The sequence below is a fragment of the Lucilia cuprina genome, chromosome 5 (genome assembly GCF_022045245.1).
Source record: "Lucilia cuprina isolate Lc7/37 chromosome 5, ASM2204524v1, whole genome shotgun sequence".
Classification (NCBI taxonomy): domain Eukaryota; kingdom Metazoa; phylum Arthropoda; class Insecta; order Diptera; family Calliphoridae; genus Lucilia; species Lucilia cuprina.
Genome location: NC_060953.1, coordinates 25,980,556 through 25,986,555, shown reverse-complemented (window position 1 = coordinate 25,986,555; position 6,000 = coordinate 25,980,556).

Here is a 6,000-nt window from a genome sequence, read left to right as displayed (position 1 = left end):
AATTTTATTTTGACACATTCTTAGATTATTCCAAAAACAAAATACATGTGTTTGTTGTAGATGTTGTTGTACAACAAGAGATGTCGCTACTTTATTAATTTACTTTGGTGCAGCTCAAATATATGTTTTAAAAGTCGATAGGATTTATAAGTGCTAGGGTGATGCAACATCACATGTACACAAATGGTTCCATCAATTTTTACATATTGCCCTTAAGAAAGTAATGGGAGCAGTGTTGCCACATTACACATGCCCTTTTTTAATTTTTATTTAAACATAAAAAAACAATGAAACAAAAATAAATTATATACATATTTTTCTATACGAATATTTAAATAATTATAATTAATTCATTTATAGACAAAATCTAAAATTAGATAATTAAAATATCTCTATATATACATATATAGTTATAAAGGTATTTTCAGACTACAATACTAAATATTAATACTTGTCAGAAAATCATGTAGTATAACACAATTTCGTAGTCTAAATACAATTGGATTGATTATGACAAAAAATACTTCTGATTTTTATGACATACCGACCGTATGTCATAGTTTTTGAAAAATTTCTAATTTTTCATATGTATCAAAGTTGTAATTAAAAAAAGAAACGTTAGAAACAATTTTCATCTGAAAAAAATAAACAGGCAAGTAAAATAAATTAAACATAAACGAAAAATTTAAGAACACAGTTGAATTTATAAAGGTAAGAATTGATAAAGAGTATGTCTGAAATATTTATGTATTTTTCTTACAGATTTTTTGATATACCGACCAAATTCTATAATATTTTTATTTTGAAATGTATTAATACTCAGTATTGTAGTCTGAAAATACCTTAACTGATATCACTATTTCCAATTCTTTTTGATAATTGCTTGACTAGGTTCATAGTTTTCTTTACCGTTTCTTAAAATTCCTTCATTATGCAATTGTTTCAGAAGACATTCTATTTCTTAAATCTAAAAATTCTTTCAGCAGAAGCATTTGAAAAAGGTAATATTAAAATAAACTGAATTACTTTTTGTAGATTGGGAAACAAACATTTTTCTAAAGAATTTTTTAATTTAAAAACTTTAGGCCAGTATACTTCTGGTTCTAGACTTGCATTCAGTTCAAATTTTTCAAAGTCAAGTTGTTGTAAATCTGTGTCGAATGACGGAAATATTTTTTTAAATAGGGATAATGTATTTGGTTAAAAAGACTGAGCAACTTTTGGATTAACAATATCTACAATAGAATAAATTTGATCACTAAAATCAAATCTTGGTTTTACAATCTTGAAGAATAATTGTTTTTTTCTGATGCAGATCTGAGTTAATGATTCATATGCAGCAACTCCATTATAAATATCATTTATGTTTGAAAATAGGTTTTCATTTGATTCGTTGATTTGCCATACGATTTTTGACTTCAAAACATCCATTTTTATATAATTTGAAGAATATATTTGCAATATATTAAAAACTTCACTTTTCATTTTATATAAAATTGATCTCTATGAAGGAAACAAACTTTTTAACAAACTTTTTTCAACTTTATCAAACTTTTTTTTCAGAGTTGCATGGAAAGGTACTTTTTTGTGTATACACGTGGATAAGTAAATAAAAAAATATAAACAAAGAAGAAAATACATAAAAAACGTAAACAAAAAGATAACAAACCATAACAAACTCATTGATATATTTGTGAAATTTTTAAATATCCAAATAAAAATTAAAATCCTCTTTGAGCACTAAATCTGAAATGTGTTATTAATAGTGAATCGAAAAACGAATCAATCTAAGTATTAAGTGTTCTTCAAAGTTCTTTCTATGAAATGCTGTGATGTAACAAACTTTAAAGATTTTACAAATTTAACAAAGGTGTTTATGCATAAAAAATTAAAAATGTTCGTTGAGCAGGAAAACTATAATATGTGATCGATAGGGTATTAATAGACAAATCAAACCGTATAAAGATTTTTTTCCTGAGTACTTGCTATTAGCCGGTATAACGTAACAAACTTTGACAAATTTGCAAAATTTAATGAAAAAGTTTTTATACTCAAAAATTTTAAAATATTTGTTGAGCAGCAAAACCAAAATTTGTGATCGATAGGGTATTAATAGACAAATCGAACCGTATAAAGATTTTTTTCCTGAGTACTTGCTATTAGCCGGTATAACGTAACAAACTTTGACAAATTTGCAAAATTTAATGAAAAAGTTTTTATACTCCAAAATTTTAAAATATTCGTTGAGCAGCAAAACCAAAATATGTCATCGATAGGGTCTCAATAGACAAATCGAACCGTATATAATTTTTTTCCCAGAGTACTTACCATAAGACGGTATAACGTAACAAACTTTGACAAATTTGCAAAATTTAATGAAAAAGTTTTTATACTCAAAAATTTTAAAATATTCGTTGAGCACCAAAACCAAAATATGTCATCGATAGAGGATCAATAGACAAATCGAACCGTATATAGATTTTTTTCCTGAGTACTTGCCATAAGACGGTATAACGTAACAAACTTTGACAAAATTGCAAAATTTAATGAAAAAGTTTTTATACCCAAAAATTTTAAAACATTCGTTGAGCAGCAAAACCAAAATATGTCATCGATAGGGGATCAATAGACAAATCGAACCGTATATAGATTTTTTTCCTAAATACTTGCCATAAGACGGTATAACGTAACAAACTTTGGCAAATTGGCAAATTTAATGAAAAAGTTTTTATACTAAAAAATTTTTAAATATTCGTTGAGCAGCAAAACCAAAATATGGCATCGAAAGGGGATCAATAGACAAATCGAACCGTATATAGATTTTTTTCCTGAGTACTTGCCATAAGACGGTATAACGTAACAAACTTTGACAAATTTTCAAAATTTAATGAAAAAGTTTTTATACTCAAAAATTTTAAAATATTCGTTGAGCAGCAAAACCAAAATATGTCATCGATAGAGGATCAATAGACAAATCGAACCGTATATAGACTTTATACCTGAGTACTTTCCATAAGACGGTATAACGTATCAAACTTTAGAAAATTGGCTAATTGACAAATTTAATGAAAAAGTTTTTAGACTAAAAAATTTTAAAATATTCGTTGAGCAGCAAAACCAAAATATGTCATCGATAGGGGATCAATAGACAAATCGAACCGTATATAGATTTTTTTCCTAAATACTTGCCATAAGACGGTATAACGTAACAAACTTTGGCAAATTGGCAAATTTAATGAAAAAGTTTTTATACTAAAAAATTTTTAAATATTCGTTGAGCAGCAAAACCAAAATATGGCATCGAAAGGGGATCAATAGACAAATCGAACCGTATATAGATTTTTTTCCTGAGTACTTGCCATAAGACGGTATAACGTAACAAACTTTGACAAATTTTCAAAATTTAATGAAAAAGTTTTTATACTCAAAAATTTTAAAATATTCGTTGAGCAGCAAAACCAAAATATGTCATCGATAGAGGATCAATAGACAAATCGAACCGTATATAGACTTTATACCTGAGTACTTTCCATAAGACGGTATAACGTATCAAACTTTAGAAAATTGGCTAATTGACAAATTTAATGAAAAAGTTTTTAGACTAAAAAATTTTAAAATATTCGTTGAGCAGCAAAACTAAAATATGTCATCAATAGGGGATCAATAGACAAATCGAACCGTGTATAGATTTTATCCCCGAGTACTTTCCATTAGCCGGTGTACCGTAACAAACTTAGAAAAATTCGCAAATTTGATGAAAAAGTTGTTATAGCACAAAATTTTAAAATATTCGTTGAGCAGCAAAACTACAACATGTGATCGATAGGAATCAATAGACAAATCGAATCATGTATAGATTTTATCACTGAGTACTTTCCATTAGCCGGTGTACCGTAACAAACTTTGAAAAATTTGCAAACTAAGTGAAAAAGTTTTTATACTAAGAAATTTTAAAATATTTGTTGAGCAGCAAAACTAAAATATGTGATCGATAGCGGATCAATAGACAAATCGAACCGTATATAAATTTTTTTCTGAGTACTTGCCATAAGACGGTATAATGTAACAAACTTTTGAAAATTGGCAAATTTAATGAAAAAGTTTTTATACTAAAATTTTTTTAAATATTCGTTGAGCAGCAAAACTAAACTATGTCATCTTATGGCAAGTACTCAGGAACAAAATTTATATACGGTTCGATTTGTTTATTAATACCCTTTCGATTACATATTATAGTTTTGCTGCTCAACGAATATTTTAAAATTTTGTGCTACAACAACTTTTTCATTAAAATTGTGAATTTTTCAAATTTTTTTACATTATACCGTCTTATGGCAAGTACTCAGGAAAAAAATCTATATACAGTTCGATTTGTCTATTGATCCCTTATCGATGACATATTTTAGTTTTGTGGCTCAACAAATATTTTAAAATTTTTTAGTATAAAAAGTTTTTCATTAAGTTTGCAAATTTTTCAAAGTTTGTTACGGTACACCGGCTAATGGAAAGTACTCGGGAATAAAATCTATATACGGTTCGATTTGTCTATTGATTTCCTATCGATCACATATTGTACTTTTGCTGCTCAACGAATATTTTAAAATTTTTGAGTAAAAAAACTTTTTCATTAAATTTGCGAATTTTTCACATTTTTTTACGTTATACCGTCTTAAAGTACTCAGGAAAAAAATCTATATACAGTTCGATTTGTATATTGATCCCCTATTGATGACATATTTTAGTTTTGCTGCTCAACGAATATTTTAAAATTTTTTTAATATAAATACTTTTTCATTAAATTTTGCAAATTTGTCAAAGTTTGTTACGGTATACCGGCTAATAACAAGTACTCAGGAAAAAATCTATATACGATTCGATTTTTCTATTGATCCACTATCGATGACATATTTTAGTTTTGCTGCTCAACGAATATTTAAAAATTTTTGAGTATAAAAACTTTTTCCTTATATTTTGCAATTTTGTCAAAGTTTGTTACGTTATACCGTCTTATGACAAGTACTCAGGAAAAAAATCTATACATGGTTCGATTTGTCTATTGATCCTCTATCGATCACATGTTGTAGTTTTGCTGCTCAACAAATATTTTAAAATTTCATAGTATAAAAACTTTTTCATTTAGTTTGCAAATTTTTCAAAGTTTGTTACGGTACACCGGCTAATAGAAAGTACTCAGGGATAAAATCTATACATGGTTCGATTTTGCTATTGATTCCCTATCGATCACATGTTGTAGTTTTGCTGCTCAACGAATATTTTAAAATTTTGTACTATAACAACTTTTTCATCAAATTTGGGAATTTTTCTAAGTTTGTTACAGTACACCGGCTAATGGAAAGTACTCGGGGATAAAATCTATACACAGTTCGATTTGTATATTGATCCCCTATTGATGACATATTTTAGTTTTGCTGCTCAACGAATATTTTAAAATTTTTTAGTCTAAAAACTTTTTAATTAAATTTTGCAATTTGCCAATTTTCTAAAGTTTGTTACGTTATACCGTCTTATGGAAAGTACTCAGGGATAAAATCTATATACGAATCAATTTGTCTATTGATTCCCTGTCGATGACATATTTTGGTTTTGCTGCTCAACAAATATTTTAAAATTTTTGAGTATAAAAACTTTTTCATTAAATTTGCCAATTTGCCAAAGTTTGTTACGTTATACCGTCTTATGGCAAGTACTCAGGAAAAAAATTTTATATATGGTTCGATTTGTCTATTGATCCCCTATCGATGACATATTTTGGTTTTGCTGCTCAACGAATATTTTAAAATTTTTGAGTATAAAAACTTTTTCATTAAATTTGTCATTTGCCAATTTTCCAAAGTTTGTTACGGTATACCGGCTAATAGCAAGTACTCAGGAAAATAATCTATATATGGTTTGATTTGTCTATTGATCCCCTATCGATGACATATTTTAGTTTTGCTGCTCAACGAATATTTTAAAATTTTTTAGTATAAATACTTTTTC